This window comes from Miscanthus floridulus, chromosome 11 (genome assembly GCF_019320115.1).
Source record: "Miscanthus floridulus cultivar M001 chromosome 11, ASM1932011v1, whole genome shotgun sequence".
NCBI classification, from domain to species: domain Eukaryota; kingdom Viridiplantae; phylum Streptophyta; class Magnoliopsida; order Poales; family Poaceae; genus Miscanthus; species Miscanthus floridulus.
The window spans coordinates 13,533,565-13,552,097 of NC_089590.1; the positions used below are offsets into that span (position 1 = coordinate 13,533,565).

General features: G+C 42.8%; 1 long non-coding RNA gene across 1 annotated transcript in view; it reads right to left on the reverse strand.

Moving 5' to 3' along the window:
* Positions 1–3,503, reverse strand: part of LOC136494633 (uncharacterized) — a 201,637-nt gene extending 198,134 nt beyond the window's left edge. The window contains exon 1 of the long non-coding RNA XR_010768640.1: positions 3,476–3,503. This is a non-coding gene — a long non-coding RNA (uncharacterized lncRNA). The remainder of the gene's footprint in view (positions 1–3,475) is intronic.
* Between the last annotated feature and the right edge of the window lie 15,030 nt (positions 3,504–18,533).

The window sequence follows — 18,533 nt, forward strand, 5'->3', positions numbered from 1 at the left end:
GCCACAACAACCCATGTGTCTAGGAGAAAAAATGCCGGCCTTGACCACTATTGTGATGTATCCCATGTTAGGTGGCCTTGCCAACATAGAACAACCCTAGGTGCACCTTCCAACAGGCTCCTTCCTGGGAGGCCTTTCTAGGTTTTTCGCAATGGATATGACGAGACTAGGTAAATCGGTTTCAGAAACAGGCTATGCATGCTGGCTTTCCCTTCATTGCGAATCAATCCTCGAGTGATGCTCATTTCAATCCGGTTGTGATAGCCCATTGTGTGTGGGACGAGATTTACGACAACAGTACCTGAACCTCAATAACCAATGTCTGTGGGACTAAACCATCACAATATTTTATTATCATATACACATTTGTCAACATAGGCATAATTCAAATTGCATTGGGGTGGATGTCACATAGACCCCATTGAAGGGATTGATGTCCTTGTTGGCCCAAAACATCCATAACTAAGCAAAATATGACCAGAAAGACTCCCTCTTGGGACATTTTTTAGATAATGGATTTTCATTAATCCGGTCTCTATATCCACGAAGCATATACACAGCCAAAAGGATACAAGAACACTTACACACCTTAACAAAGAGGAGAACACACAACCAAAAAAATAAAAAAACTATGACCTTGGCACATCCCTGCTTCCGACACTTTCCTAAAATGGCAAGATTCGGTGAGTGGAAGTCATCATGTCGCCGCCACCCCTAGTGCGCCAACGCTGTGAACCTCCGCTGCTGTCATGTTCATCCGCTTCAAGTGAGCTGACAGCACATGTCATCTGTTAGACCACCTTCATCCGTCGTACTCCAGTTAGAACTCGCCAATCAGACATGAGCCAATAGGATCCGCTTCTGCTTTGCCAAATTCAAATTGCATTGGGGCGGATGTCACATAGATCCCATTGAACGGATTGATGTCCTTGTTGGCCCAAAACATCCATTACTAAGCAAAATGTGACTAGGAAGACTCCCTCTTGGGACATTTTTTAGATAATAGATTTTCATTAATCTGGTCTCTATATCCATGAAGGATATACACAGCCAAAAGGATACAAGAACACTTAGACACCTTAACAAAGAGAAGAACACACAACCAAAAAAACTATGACCTTGGCACATCCCTGCTTCCGACACTTTTCTAAAACGGCAAGATTCGGTGAGTGGAAGTCATCATGTCGCCACCACCCCTAGTGCGCGAATGCTATGAACCTCCGCTGCAGTCATGTTCATCCGCTTCAAGTGAGCTGACACCACATGTCATCGGTTAGCCACCTTCATCCGTCGTACTCCAGTTAGAACTCGCCGATCAAATATGAGCCAATAGGACCCGCTTCTGCTTCGTCGGATTCCTAGGCCTCGGCCACCCAAAGGGCAGTCGCCATCATTCGGATGGTCATCACCTCAATTGGAGTCCTCTATTGCTGCCGTAGCCTCTAGGGCCGCCACTGCTGATGGGATCCACCTCCTCCTTGATGAGGTCCTTGCACTGACACTCAGGCTGCCACCACCCCTAGGGTACCAACGGACTGATTGCCAGGAACAAACAATCACCACGTCTATATGCGGCAACCGCCTCTCCATGACCAAGCCATCCATGAGCAGCCTACACAACCATCGTGTATCCCACGCCATCCACATGCTGCCTACCGCCACTGCCGTCCACTTCCTACTGTGGATCCAGGCAGGGGTAGCCAGATCGAGCCGCAGCGACGCTGAACGGCCATAGCTGATGCAAGCAAGACCCCGAGTTTCATGGCCAGATTCGAATGTTGGCTCGTCGGATCCATCTTCTGCTGGTGTGGATCTAAGCCACCACGCCGCTGCCGCCGCTAGTTTCTCATGGACGCTGATGAACTTCCCCAATGGAGATGGACTAGTGCTCCCCCAATGGGGGACCAGGCACAAGGGCCCTGCCACCGCCATCCTTGCGGGTCTCTGGCAACCATGCTCAGGGCAATGGTGAGGCAAGAGAAGGGGAAGGCGGCGGGGTGGGTGGCAGCGCCTGCGGTCGCCACCCTTGTCGCCCAGACCGAGAGATGTGGAGGCTCATACAAGTCGATGGCCAAGGGGAGGCGAAGACATCCTTGCAGCCTAGCAAACCTCCCTCTTGGGACTTAACCCCCTTAATTTCACATCAACACACACTGACTGCGATGTGCATAATTAAAAATGTGCAAATGTCGGAGAGGTGTGCCGTGTGCTATGTTTTCATCTGATACAGAATTCTTCTAAAGGACTCAAAGTCCAATAGAATATGTGCAGTTTTGATTAGGAGAAATTAAATGGCATGGATGTTGGATATTTTCAACTTTTGTTGTCTTGTTTTGTATTTTCACCTCAAGGGAAATCAAGTTCTCCATAGGACCATTTAGATTGGCTTTAGTTCTCTTCGTTACATGATGTGGTAGGGCACATATATCTAAGACAAAAAAGGAGGAACCAGTAAATTAAATCATAGTCTAAAACTATAGAAAACGTGATGAACTAAATTCTGTATCATGAACAGTAAGTGATTAGTAACTACCATCTTTTTGACATAGAAACATGGCACTTCTTTAACGAGCTCATCGTGTTGTTCTCCTTTGCATGCATGTTCCCCTTTGCATGCATGTTCCTTTGAGGGTATGGCATTTCACTCTATATCCAAAACCATCTCAGTTGAGCACTGGAAAGTTTACTGGCATATACAGATAGACACAAATATTCAAATTCACCATATCAAAATTGAGTTAGTTGATGAGTCATCAAAATTGATTGAACATCACTACATATTGAATATTTTCCTGAGACATACAATATGAAATGCCACAGGTGCCCTTATATATTGATTGACACTTTTACTTGTTTTCTTCAATAAAGAACATCACCCATGGATTTATCTGAGTCAATTATTCTCGCACACAGGATATGTTTTAATTTATTGTTTAATATTGAGTGTACGCTCAGTACAAATACACCACATTTCATGAGCCCCAGAGATTATTTAGATAGGTCTAAACTCAAATGACACTAGGGACTTTAGAACCAGCTGATACATCACATATATATAATGTCCTCCATATGTGTGGAAGGACATACATGCTGCAACCATGAACTAATTAAGGACGAGGGCTGGAGTTCCTTATGCGATTGAAATCACTGACTGAATAGACGCGGTTTGACTCAGGACTGGAAACCATCAGCTTCCTTCCAAGATTTATACCCTTTGTAAATCTTGTTTCTTCATTGCTTTCGTATGAATTCATAAGCAAGGTGGTTTCTTTGGCCTTTGCTCCAAGAAAACTTGCATGATCAAAGTATGCCATTGTGCACATCATGTGCATCAAAATGAGTAGCGCCACAGTTGAAGGCTTCATCTACGTGTATGTCGTTTTGCTGCAATTTCTGATATAATTAGTACATTTTGAAATTATATTGAATCATACTGAATAAAACAGATATAGCTTGCAAAAAGAAAAGGACTCACCCCAGTTAGCTGATTAGTTGAAAATTCGTGTTGTTGATAACCAAGGATACACTGGATATGCTATATATAGCCATATTAATAGAGAAGTAACTGTTTAGGTGAAGAGGACGTTCATGATGTTATGCAACTGGGGGTGGGGGAGCTGCAAGCCATTACTTGATAATAGGTCTTGGCGCATTATGTCGCACTACTACAGAACCATTTAGTACTGGTGGTTCCATACCACCTACTATTCAAGAATTGGTTTCAGCGGTTGGCGTCAAGCGGTAGTGATAGCTCCTGCTATTGCTGCCGGGTCGAGGATATGGAGAATGGACATGCATCAACATCAGTGAGTCATGCCTAACAAGGCATGCATGAGGGTTTGCCAGGCCCTCAAAACTGAGCATTTATATTCAAAATGTCTGGGTATATATTCAAGATGTCTGGGTATATATTCAAAATGGGTTAGTGGAAGTGTTTGCAAAGTTTCATGACCTTTGGAGCTCATTTATATTGATTTAAATTTCTTGTTGCAGAGGAGTTAGGTTGGAAAAAAAAACAACTGAGGCTGGTTTTCAAAACCAGCTAATCCCGTTTTTTGGAAATGCTCCAATTGTGGTGATTTTTGCTGCTGATATTCTGTATTATGTTATAAGTCTCTCCACCAAATTTTATAATTTTTGGATATCATTTGGTTGGATTTCGATATTTTTCTCAGGGAGTTGAAGGCTAAAATCTGAAAAACTAGCCAAAGCCGGTTTTGGATTTAGGCTAAGCTGGTCTTTGCTATAAGTGTTCAAATTCATCCTTTTTCACCTCGGACAGCATCTGCGTCTTTCTATCCTAGTTTTTAGGATCCTTAAGTCCGCTGTGACTACAAGATCTTGCTAGCCCTACACAAGAGGTTCGCATGGGTTGTCTTCAGATATAGGCCCCGCTCTTTCATTCTTGAAAGGAGAAAAACTTGAGCCTCCTATGCACCCCTTTCCAGTCGCATATTTCGAAACTTCATGTACATAGAGTGGTATATAGTGTCTGGTATCAAAAGTGAGGTATTATTATTACTTCACGAAGACTATAGGCTCTTGCCACTTACAAATTTGTGTACTACAGCCATCAGCCAGTCTTTCCTGTTCTGTAAACAGACCAAATATGGCTTTTGCTTTTCATCTACTTGTCCACAACTGAGTAATTTGAAGAATTTGGACAGGGCACAATATATTAAAAATCAAATGGAAAAGTGATTCAAATGAATTATCTATAACTTCTTAGGTAACTGTGACTTGAGACAATGGAAAGACGTTTATAAAAATAGCATCGTGTCAGGCAACAGACAGATGATGATAAGTAGTTTATCCTGGAATCACCTAGCTTGCTCACTTGGAAGTATGAATGGGCTGGAACTATATGTGTTATATGTAGGAGAAAGATTGGTTGGCATTACCCGACAATAAAAGTATCATCTCCCAACTAGGGCAGTGGGTTTTGTGCACGTGCAATTCTCTCTGTGAATAAGAATCATCATGAACGCACCGAATATCTCGACACATTCAACAAACAAATAAGGCTGATGAGATAATTATGTCACCCAATAACATGAAAACAACTTGATGGCATGCGCACTGAACAAATTTGTGTACTACAACCATTAGCTAGTCTTTCTTGTTCTCTAAACCGACTTGGGCAGTGGGTTTTGTGCATGCGCACTTCTCTCTGTGAATAAGAATCGTAACAAACGCACCGAATATTTTGACACGTCCCACAAACAAATAAGGTTGATGATATAATTATGTCACCCAATAACATGAAAACAACTTGATTGCATGTGCACCGACAAATACTTTGGATTTCTAGAGCTATGTTCATGGGTCTTCTTGAAATTGATGGAGCAATGCCTGCAGAAGAAGCAGATCGGGAAGAACTTTAGTATTCAGACAACCTTGTCAACTTTACAGAGAAAACTGGATATTTGTTCAGGCAACCCAAAAGTGGACGAGAGTCTAACATAGGGATATTTTAAGTCCCTGGGAAAGAGGAAGCTGACCGGTGGACCCCCGACCGATCCCATAGATGGCTCGGGGGCTATATGCATCAGGTACGCTTGCCCGCACCCTTTCAAGGCTCGCACACACCCTTACAAAATTTCTTTGTCTTATTTCAAATTATTATTATTATTTTGTGAGAACTGCTCCGATACTCTCTTTTTCTAAAAATTACACACATCTCGAAGCAGTCATTCAATAAATTAATTTTTTGTTATTGCGCATGGGTCACGCATGGGCCCAGCCCATCCAAGGCCAGCCTGTGCCCAGCCCTGATCCAGAAAGTCACGTGCGCAAGGTCTCGATCCCTTTTGTTCTTTTTTTTTCGATTCTCGATCCCTTTTGTTCAGTGGTGGAAATCACGGGCAGCAGCCGGCAGGCGTCCATCACGAAGAGGCATTGACCTCATGCCAAATGGAGGAATGGCACCGCCGGAGCTCCTCTCCAGGAATCCAAATTCCAAATCCGCCGCCCCAGGCCTCCGCAGGGGATACGAGGAGGGAGATGGAGGTGGTACTTTCCAGTGTTTGTCCGCGAGGGAAACGGTGATGTGATCTCCGTCGTCCACTGATCAAGGAGCTCGGGACCTCATACATGCACACGTGACTTTCCCTCTCAATCAGGGCTGGCCACGGACTTAGCTTGGACGGGCGAGGCCCACGCGGGATCTAGGTGCAACATAATAACAAAATTAATTTATTGAATGGGCTGCATCGAGATGTGTGCAGTTTTTAAATAGAGGAGTACTGGAGCAGTTCTCTTATTATGAATCTGAAAAGAGGCAAAGTAAAAGCTATTCACGATGGCTAAAGGTTCCTTCACAAAGAACTTCATCCATAGATTTATCGCACACAAGACATCTGTTTATTGATTAATATTGAGCGTATGCTCAGGACACACAATTACACAGCATTTCTTGAGCCCTAAAGATTATTTAGATATAGGTCTAAACCCAGAACCTGCTGATGCAACATACCGTGTCTATAATATGTAGGATATCCTCCATATGCGTGGAAGGACATACATTTATGAACTTTAGGGATGACGAACTGGGGGGTTGTTCATTAGGCCACTGATTGTTGAGATAGGAAATCAGCGGTGTGAATTATCAATACTGTCCATCAGCTTCCTTACAAGATTTGTGCCCTTCGTAGAGCTCGTTCCTTCATTGCTTCCAAACGAATTCGCCAGCAAGGAGGTTTCTTCGGCCATTGTTCCAAGAAAACTTGTATGATCAAAGTATGAAATAGAGCACATCATGTTCACTAAAATGAGCAGTGCCACTGTTGCAGGCTTCATCTGCGAATGTGATCGATGCCTACATGTTATGTTTCAATTCTGACAAAATGAATGGAAATTATATTGAATCCTACTGAAAGAAACTGATGTATCTCACAAAAGGAAAATGACTCACCCCATTTAGCTGATAATAGAAGACTTGTGTTGTTGATCTAAAGATACACCGGGCAAATTCTAATATTTTGTCGTTCTTGATACAGTATGGTGTAAACTTATGTTATATACTTGTAATATTTTATTAAAAAAATCATGTGCTGCTAGTGCATACGCAGAGGTATCAGTTTGGAACGCGTGCCCTAACTTTTGCTTCACCCACAAAGTCCATGCCGCAATTTCCGTTCAAAGCTTCTTTGGCTTTCTGCATTACTTACTGTACATCAGATTTCAAAGCTTCTTTGACAGCAACTGAAAAAGCATGTTGGTTGTTACAGCCTTTGCAGTGCATCTGTAATTTATGATTGTCGACATGAACCACGTAGACACAATAACAGATAAATGAACATACAGCCCATTTCGAGTGAAGAAAACGGTCGGAAACGGTCGTAAAACCTCTCAACCGTTTTCTACTTCTACATTTGAATACGAAAACAAAAGCGAAAGCGGTAAAGTCGGACACGAAAACGAACTTACGGAATATCGAAAATTTCGAAAACGAACTAATTCAAGCGGAATTATGTCGAACACGGTCGGTATAAAAAAAACAATACGGAATATTGACCCGTAGGACCAAGTGCATAAGAATTAACAAGTACATAATAATTAACAAGTCCTATAACTTTCTTAAAAAGTATCTCCATTCGACACGATGCAAGGAAGATATGATTTCTTTAAGGCAACAAGCCCTAGTACGCGATAAATATAATGCAGACTAATCATTAATTTTTTTGAACATCTTAAAGACATTAAATGAAAAAACTAAGAACTAGAAAGTTGTAAATCTCGTCGAGTGCTGCAATTTTTATATAAAAATCATCTTCATCCCAGATCATATGGAAAAGATATAATTTTTCTAAGGTTGGACTTGTTGTGGGCCAAATTTGGTTTAAACCAAATTTCGAAACCGAATCTCGAATTCGGGATATTCCGAATTAAAAGTAGAAAAGTAGAAAACGGTTGAAAAACTGTCTAAACCGTTTTCGTTCCGATTTCGAATTTGGTGTGTTCCGAATTTCGAACCGAATTCGAATTTGTTCGAAAATACGAATTTGATCGGATTAAATATAGAAAACAATGCGGTTCGGTACGGGATATTTCCGTACCGTTTTCATCCTTACCCATTTCCCAATGGACGCCTGATAGGAACGAAATGATTAGCAGTAGCATGTCATAGCGACCAAATGGCAGCAAAAGGGTGTCTATATGCTGATTGCTGAACGCGCTTATTTGTATGCCTAAAAAAGTCTACCCTTCCATCCTTTTTCGGTTTTGAAACCAGAAACTTTATTCCGGAGACAAGAATGCCAGAGTACACTGTGTACACCAGCCATCTTCAATTGTATCAGTATATATTTATAAAGAATTGATGAAATAATAGTACACCAATGTACTCAGTACACCAGTCATTTGATGAAATAATAGTAGTCACAAGAAATTTGATAGGGCACAATTTTTATTTAAAATCAACGGAAAAGTGATTCAAAAGAATTGTCATCAATGATATTTTATTGAGCTATGGCCTGGGACAATGGAAGAGGTTTGGAAATGAAATATTCCAGGTAAACAGATGAAGATGTTAAGTGGTTTATCTTTTAATCGCCTTCCTAGATTGGAAATATGGATGGGCTACAACTATAGGTACATCTAGGAGAAAGAATGGTTGTACTTACCGGACACTAAGAGTATCTGTTTCTTCCCAGCTTGGGTAGTGGGTTTTGTGCACGCGTACTTCTCTTCGTGAATAAGAATCGCGGTGCACCCACAGAATATTTTGATCCGTCCAACACACAAATAAGACAATTAATATAATTATGCCGCCAATAACATGATACCAACTTGATGGCACACGCACCAGAGACACACTTTCGATGTCTAGAACTTTATGAAAATACTTGTCATTCATTTACATGTTTACGCATATGTATATATGTTGTTCAATATTCGGTCTATTCCCTATATTTGAACATATAACTCCTGGTTTCCCTCAGCCAGGACCAGAAAAATAGACTGCCACATAATTCCTTCAATAATATAGATTCTGAATAACAAATTCATAACCACAAAAGGGTCCATTAAAATGTTATAATCCAATGATATTTTCCACATTACACATTTTATATATCATGTGAGAATAATTTCTAGGTTAATATTATGGGTTTCGAATAAAAAAATAGGAGCACATGCTATGAAAATTAAAATGGTAAGAATATAGCTTAAGTATTTTATTGGATATTTCTCGTATAAGAAAAGATCAAGTATTGATAGTTGTAGTTAATCCATAAAATAATTACAAGTTATCATGCATGGTGTGTAAATGAAAGCCAAGTAATAGATCATGAGTCCTAGATTGTACTGTTTTTGTATCAACTTTCTAGTGAATGGACCTTTAAAACAACCTTCTAGTTAATGCATGCCAATCACATGTTATCAAAAAACTTTCTTCATTTTTTTTTTTTTGAGGAAATGGAATTGTTTCCAGCCAACCTCGCAACCGCACATAGCCATGTTTTTACGACATTTCATCAGGTAATCACATCCTCAACACTAAAACACATTTCAACAATAATTCTCTCCCATTCTAGCTGATATATCCATATGCCCAAAACTTATTAGATTCCGTATAATAATATTTCCTTTATTGTTGTGGCCAACCAAAAAATTCCTGTGGCCAACAAACTCCAATAATTGGACACTCGTGTATTCATCTCTACAGCCAATACGGCCATCTAGCTTGATCATCGATCAAGTATTCTTATAACAGTTTTTTGACGTGATTTATATTTATGACCAGTTCAGGCTTTCATCTGCTGCTGAAGAAACGGATTATATTGAGCAGAACTTTAGTATTCAGACAGCCTTGTCAGTTTTGTCACTATTACATGTTAGATAATCTACTGCTACCTTATGTGAACACAGCAAGGGAAGGCAGCGCCGAACTGGTCCCCTCCTGTGATACTGTAGCCGCTGCAGGTGCAGGCGCCGCACGGCTCACCTGCAGCAATGGCCGGAGCAGAGTCAGCCCTGTATGTTATCTAGTTACTGTTATAGCATGTGCGCTGTACTGGGACTAGATAGATGGAGATGTATAAATAGACTACCAAGGCAACTCAGTAAAGAGAGCTCAGATTTGCCATCTCACACACAGAGCTTCGGCCAACACTGGTATTTTGTATTGTGCGTTCATACTCTATTTTCCCTTCTTCTTTTAGCTCCAACCATAGTGTGTGGGGCAGACAACGCTTGTTCGTGGTCGGCACGGCTAGTGGGTGCTCGGCAACACTAGCGGGTGCTCGGTAAGACCGGTGAGTGGTTCAGTCACCTAAGCCGGTGATCCTGTGGGCCAACAAGTGGTATCGGAGCCGTACAAGGGCCGTCGCCGGACTAACCGCTGGCGATGATGGGCGGTTCGGAACTGGGCGACAGCAGTGGCACTACTGGGGCTGCCCAACCATGACCGGAGGTCGTTGTTCGCACGGTGCGGGAGGTCAACAGCACCAGTTGGCCGACGCTAACTCACACTAACTATGGAGAGTGGTCGGTGACCATGAAGGTCAACCTCAGAGCCCGACGGCTCTGGAATGCTGTTGACAAGGGCACCGACAATAAGGAGGATGACATGTTAGCGTTGGAGGCTATCCTCGTGGCTGTACCGGCAGAGTACAGGGAGCCGTTGAGGGCGAAGAGCTCGGCTAAGGAGGCGTGGGAGGCTATTGCGGCAATGCGCGTCGGTTCCGACCGCGCAAAGAAGGCAACGACCCAGATTCTAAAGCAGCAGTACGCCAACCTCAAGTTCAAGGATGGTGAAATGGTGGAGGACTTCTCCCTCCGCCTACAGACGCTCATCAGCAAGCTGAAGAGCTACGACGTCACCATCGACGAAAAAGAGGCGGTCTCCAAGTACCTCCACTCCATGCTGACAAAGTACATCCAGATCGCTCTCTCCATAGAGACGATGCTGGACTTGTCCACCCTCACTATTGAGGATGTGATAGGCCATCTACGGGCGGTGGACGAGCGCCTAGAGCAGGCGACAGCAACGAAGGACAGCGGGAAACTCCTGCTGATGGAAGAGGAGTGGGCTGCTCAGAGGAACTCCAGGAAGACAGCCTCCTCTAGCCGTGGTGGTGTTGGCAAGCGCCGCGGCAAGGCTTCTTCGGAGAAGAAGAAGCAGGTCGACCCCAACGCCTATCGGCGCTGTGGGAAGATGGGCCATTGGGCACGGGAGTGCCCAAATCACAAGTAGGAGAAGAAGGCTTAGGCTCACCTGGCGCAAGCCGATGATGAGGATGAGGCTACTATCCTGATGGTGGCGTTCTGTCCACTGCATGACGTCGAGGCCGAGGAGAGGGAAGAGGCGACAATGGTGGAAGGACCTAGGAAGGCCCTGAGTTCCATCAAGCTCGACGAACCACGTGCCCAAGTCCACCTCAGATGTGTGGGCACCAACCAGGAGCAGCGGTGGTATCTGGACTCTAGTGCCAGTAACCACATGTTGGGCTCCAAGGAATCCTTCTCCGAGCTCGAAGACGATGTTACCGGTACGGTGAAGTTTGATGACGGCTCAAGGGTGGCTATCCAAGGGCGCGACACCATCATCATCAGGTGCTAGAACAGGGAGCACCATGCGCTAATGGATGTATACTATATCCCGCAGCTATGTTCTAGCATCATCAGCATTGGTCAGCTAGATGAGCGCGGTAGTGAGGTACTAATCAAGGACGGAGTCCTTAGGATCAGGGACTGGGAGCAGCGACTTCTTGCCAAGGTGAAGAGGTCCCTGAACCGGTTGTACCCAGTCGACCTAAAGGTAGAGCAGCCGGTGTGCCTGGCGACAAGGCACTCTGAGGAACCATGGATGTGGCATGCTCGGTTTGGACATCTCAGCTTCGACGTGCTTGGTCAGCTGGAGAAGATGGTCCGAGGGCTACCCCACATCAAACACAGAGGCGAGCTGTGTGACAGCTGCCTGGCCGGGAAGCAGAGGAGGCTACCTTTCCTAAAGGCGGCCAAGTATCATGCGAAGGATGCTCTCGAGCTCGTTCACGGCGACCTCTACGGGCCGATCACGCCTGCTACAAACGGTAGTCGGCGGTACTTCCTCCTGCTCGTGGATGATTACAGTCACTACATGTGGCTACAACTCTTGACAAGCAAGGACAAAGCAGCGGCGGCGATCAAAAGGTTCAAGACGTGCACGGAGGCCGAGTGTGGCAAGAAGCTCAGTGTGCTGAGGACTGATCGCGGCAGCGAATTCACTCTGGTGGAGTTCAATGTGTACTGCGTGGATCAGGGTGTGGGGCAACACCACACCGCGCCGTACTCGCCACAACAGAATGGCATCGTCGAGCGACTAAACCGGATGGTGGTCGGCATGGCTCGATCCATGATGAAGGCAAAAGGCATGCTGGCAAGGTTCTGGGGGGAGGCGGTGACCACGGTGGTGTTTATCCTCAACCGCGCTCCAACCAAGGCCCTGACGGGCAAAACGCCAGGAACCGGGACTAAAGGGTGGGCGGAATTGCCCGCCCAAAAATACCTTTAGTCCCGGTTGGTAACACCAACCGGGACTAAAGATCCTTTAGTCCTGGCTGGTAAGCCGAGCCGGGACTAAAGGATCTTTAGTCCCGGTTGGTGTTACCAGCCGGGACTAAAGGGTCCCGACCTATATATATCGAACGGTTCATCTTCTACTTTTCGATCTACAACGTCGATCTTGTCGTCTCTGCCGCACCCGCGCCACCATCGTCGTCTACCCCTGCCCGGCCTCGATCTCCACGTCTCTGCCGTGCCCGCGCCATCGTCGTCGTCGAGCCCCGCCCACGCCACCGTACGTCGTCCTCGCGCGGCTCTGCTCGGCCCCGTGGCCGGCCAGCACGCCCGGCCGCCATGGCAGCGGCCTGTTGCTAGCAGCGCCCTCGGCCAAATTTTTTAGACACTTTTTTAGATAGTTTTTTTACATAGTTTTTTTAGGTAGTGTTTGATATATATGTTAGATTAAAATGTATTAAAATTTAATTAGTAATTTATTCTTAGTTTTTTAGATAGTTTTTGATATATGTTAATTAGATTTAAATGTATTAAAATTTAATTAGTACTTTATTTAGATAGTTTTTTAGATAGTTTTTTATATATTTAGTAATTATTATCTATCTCTCTCTCTATATGTGTTAGATTTAATTTTGATTTAGTAATTCTATCTATGTATATATGTTAGGTTTAATTAGATTTAGTAATTAATTCTATCTAGAGATTCTATATGTATACATATATATGTACTTAATTATTTCCATGTGTTGAGAGAGAGAAAATTGTATCTAGAGAGACATTCTATGTGTTATCACATGCATATCTAGAGATATATACATATGCACTTATTCTATGTGTTGAGAGAGAGAGAGAAAATTGTATCTAGAGAGACATTCTATATGTGTTATCACATGTCCTTATGTTATGTGCCATAGTAATTCTATCTATGTGTTATCTTACAAATGGCTGCTCCGGATGATAACTTGAATGATGACATAATGGCGAATATTATCAACACCGGCACCAATGTGGATGTAGATGACACGAGTCAGTACTTTGCTGATTATGAGGATATCCTGAATATGCCGGTGGTTGAAGATCAATAAATTGTCGCGCAAGAAAATACTGGCGAGGTATATTCAATTATCTATCATCTCTTATATATGCATGTGTACATATATTTGTTGTTAATCGTTGTGTTTCTACTCATGTAGCCGGTCTCTGGATCTACATCAACCACCGGCAAGAGTAGGAAAGTCCAAGGGCCAAAAAAGCCATTAGAGGGCTGTTTCATAATATCAGAATTCGACACCGACACCGACAAACCATTGGGACCACATGCTCAGACATATGTCAATCAATGTGGGTTCATTATAAGGGATAGGATCCCAGTTAGTGCTCGTGAATGGAAGCAGAAGATATCCGCTCCTAATGTTAGTTTTGTATCTGATCGTGACAAGAACCTAGCTTGGAGAGATATCACTCAGCATTTCACATTACAAGTAGATGATGCTTTGAAGGAGCTAGTGAGGGATTGGACAATGAAGAAGATGGCAACATTGTTCTAGAGTTGGAAGAAGACATTGTATAAAAAGTTTATCTTGAAGAATGAAACGCCGAATTTCAATGCTAAGGCGTTTGTTAAGTTGGAGTCCCATTGGGATGACTTCGTACAATACAAGACATCTCAAGAGAGTGAGGAACGTGTGATAAGGAATCAGCAGAATGCCCGACAGAAGCAATACCATCATCGCATGGGATCAGGTGGTTATAGGAGTGCTATTCCCAAGTGGCAAAACCTAGAAGCAGAGATTACTTCCAAGGGAATCATACCTGAAACAATAGAGAAGAACTGGCCTCAATGCGCGAAGAATTGGTTCTACGCTTATGGGAGAAGCCTAGACCCAGACACTAGCAAGCTAATTTTTGGCCAAAAAATTGAGAGAGCAACACAGAGACTAGCTCGTGCTAGGGAAGAAGCTGGTAGTGGTGTTTTCAAGCCCAATAGAGAAAAGGATGAATTGACATATGCCCAGAGAATCCTGAACACGGTGGTCGAACAAGAGGCTATGGGGCGGTTCCATGGCTACAAGCATTCCTAGCAGACAGGGATACCTACAGAAGCCACCAGAGAAAGAAGGATGAGGAGGCAGACCGAATCTATGTATTGGAGCAATTTGTTAATGAGTCACGACAAGCATTGCTTGAATCACATGAACGAGAAAAATCTCTTGAGGCAAGAATGCAGGAGGAGATCAAGAGGAAAGTGCAGCTAGCAATGAGTCAAATGCAATCGCAATCGACGCTGGGAGTCACCATTAGCCCTGTTGGTCAGATGAAAAGTAGTTGTGCTTCCACGGAGCTGCCAGTTATTCAAGGTGATGCTGGGTTGTGCTTCCCTATTGATGACATTACCGAGCCTCTAACAACATGTGAGCTGCACATTCCAGATGGTAATAATGCATCAATCATGGTGGCTGTCGGGGTTGTATCTCCAATAGACCGAACGAAGACACCAAGAATCCATGGGTCAGTTATTCAACCTAGATATGCTAGCGTCTCAGTCGATAGAGTGCTCAAAGGTTATAACAATGTTCCTCTTGACATTGAAGGCGGTGATGGGGAGAAGACACTAGGAGAAGCAGATAAGACATTTATTCAATGGCGCAAACGCTTCATCATCATTCCTGGGGCGCCACCGCTTCCCCTACCTCACCCTAGGTACGAGTGAAAGTGAATGAAATATTATTTTCCATTAATTTTATATTGGCTTCAAAAATAATTGACCCACAACTTGTTTTTGTAGCAAGGTCTCCCCCCAGCCTAGCCCAATCATTCATTCCCCATCTCATCACAGCATCACGGGGGGTGAGACGACTTCATCCCCACGGTGATCTCCAACTCCTACATCGGCCCCATCGCCTCCACAACGATCTCCAACTCCTACACCAGCCCCATCGCCTCCACAACGATCTCCAATGCCTCCACGCTGGACTCCAACACCAGCCTCATCGCCTCCATGCCGGTCTCCAACACCGCCCCCACCACCTCCACAGCGACGCACTACAAAGACGTCTAAGGTCTCGGCGGCAAAGAAGACCCTAAAAAAAGAGTTATTTCTCAAGAAATACTTCCTGAAAAGACTGATGAGCAAATAGCAGCTGAAGAAGGCAAAAAAATGAAAGATTTTTTTTATAGATATCCAAAAGCAGAGACAAGCGAAGCTTAAGGAGAAGTCGTACTTTTACATACCATGAGATTAGCTAAGGCAGAAGGTTGAAGCTCACAAGAAAAAGATGCTTGAAGTTCGTAAGCCACCGCCACTATCAGACTATGACCGCTCCCTCGTGAAGTCACATGATGCACATAAGAAAAGGAAAAGAGCATCAGGGAAGGATGTCCCACAGCTCGGACAACAGAAGCAACCAATGCAAAATCTTGTTGTTGCTAATGAATATGGTTCCAACATAGAAGTCTATCAACCAGACAACTCTGGAGAAGTGTCGGTTCAAGACCTTAATGCTTTTTTTGAACAAACTGGTTTAACCTTGGATCAAGTGACGGGCAAAGCTCCAATCCAGAACCTGGAAGTTGATACCTGGAAGACTTATAAATTTGGCAAAAGTCTGTACAACCCTGCGGCTCTGAATGAATTGGGTACGCAAATGTACTTGCTCAACAAGTGGTACATGCAGGCGTGTGGCAGGGGTGAGCAGTGGATCTTTGTCAGATTTAGAGACCATCATTACTTCCGTGGAGATGACATCTTACATATTAGTTTCGAAGAATTGCATCAACTATTCCACTTGGACGCTCTGGACAAATTAATCATTAGCTCCTTTTGTTTGTAAGTGATTCTTACTCTTATTTAATAAACTCACTTCCATGCGTACGTGTATATAATTATCCTCACATGTAACTTATATTTATATACAGATTCCAGATGTCAGAGCTCCAAAGAATACAAGACACCAGTGTTGGCTTCATTGATCCTTATATCGTATTCAAAACCGATATTATTGTCAAGGACCACTGGGTATCTGAAGCACAGACGAATATCATGAAGTTCTTCATGAAGCAGCACGACAAGACAACAATACTTTTCCCGTACAACTTTGAGTAAGTGTTAATAATAATGTAGTCTACACATTTTATGTAATATCAATACAACTTATATGTATGTACGTGTGTGTATAAACCAATGCAGGTTTCACTGGATACTCATTGTCATTGAGTTAAACTCAAGTCAGTTAGTAATCTTGGACTCATTGAGAAAAGAGCGAGCACTATACCAAGATATGATAGACATTATCCAGGGGTAATTTCGATCTCTCGCGCACAACTATTATTGAATAGACTTTGCCATAATTTATTAACGATCGTACATTATTAGTCGCACAGGGTTTGAAAAGAGTTTATTCGGCAACACCGCAAGGATTGCAAGGCACCACTTAATGTAGTTGAAATACCAGTAAGTTGTACTATATATACTTCCCCACGTGTTTAATTTACGTGTGAGATGATGAGAATAATCTTCTTCTCGTACAGTGGTGTTTGTGGCAGGAAACAGGTAATAACTTGTGTGGATACTACGTTTGTGAATTTATCACTGCATACATAAGAAGAACTCCTGAAGATGTTCTCAGAGTACGTATATATCAATTTTTTATTTATTTTTAAATGAATATATATATATATATATATATGTATTAATACTTTTCCTTTTATTTCAAATGCAAGACTGAATGGTTGAAACGAAGGGTCATACAAAAAGACCATCTGAAAGCAGTTCAAGAGTCAATAACAGGATATCTTCTAGAAAAAGTGCTAAATCCCAATGACGAGTTCTACTTTGATCTAAGGAACTAATGATGTAAATTAAATGTTTATTGATATCGTTATTTTCGAGAACAAGATTATGAAAGTGTTGTATATATACATATATATCTATAATATATATAGTTTCATACTTTATTCGAATATAATAATGCTTGAGATGAGAATTAGATGTAATTATATGCGTGCGTGTATTTATATTAGCAGCGTAGAATACGTACATAAAAACATATTATATATTAAATAAATATGTGTAACTGAACTGAAAACAAATTAAACAAAAAAAGAAAAAGAAAATGAACCTTTAGTCCTGGTTGGGGTTACCAACCGGGACTAAAAGGTGAACCTTTAGTCCCAGTTGGTGTTACCAACCGGGACTAAAGGGTGCGCCAGGTTTGCTCGGCTGGAGGGCCTTTAGTCCCGATTGGTAACACCAACCGGGACTAAAGGTCCCTCTTTAGTCCCGGCTCGATGACCCGGGACTGAAGGTTCCACCTTTAGTCCCGGGATCGTTGTCCCGGCGTGGTAACCAGGACTAAAGGCCGTTACCGCCCGGGACAACAAGTCCATTCTGTAGCAGTGAGTGTTTGTGCTTTCCGAGTTATTGTTCACACCGTTTACGTTGCTAGATGCCTGACCTGACAAATTGCTAACTGAAGGATTCAGTCCACTAGTGGCTAGCTTGATTTGTTCTTTTAGACCTTTGCGGGAAAGTGCTTCACGCCTCATGTATGCTCCACCCTCCACGTCATTGCAAGAGAACAGAACTACCATGCAAAGGGCCATAAGAATGGTATATGCTTTCATCATTTTTGCCCACTGAATACACATATACATATATTTCATAAGAATAATCTAAACACATGTAGTTGAAGTGAAATGAAGAAGTACTATGAGATATAATTTTAACCCAACATTCAAATAAAACTGTGCTACAAAGAATAGCAGCCGGTGAACAAAACTAGACAGTAGATGATAGTAAGAATTGCTATAGAAACATTTAACGACCTAATAAAGTGCCAAATTGAAGTATATATACTTGTACACTATTACAAAATTACAAGTCCAATTGGGTTGTTTAATTATCTAGCAGTAAACATAAGTGTGAACAATACACATTTAACATGTCACTTTGAATACTCTGGTGATTATTGGACATAGTTATGTCCTTTGCAATAAAATTATCAACTCATTTACACTTTTAGATACCTAGTTAA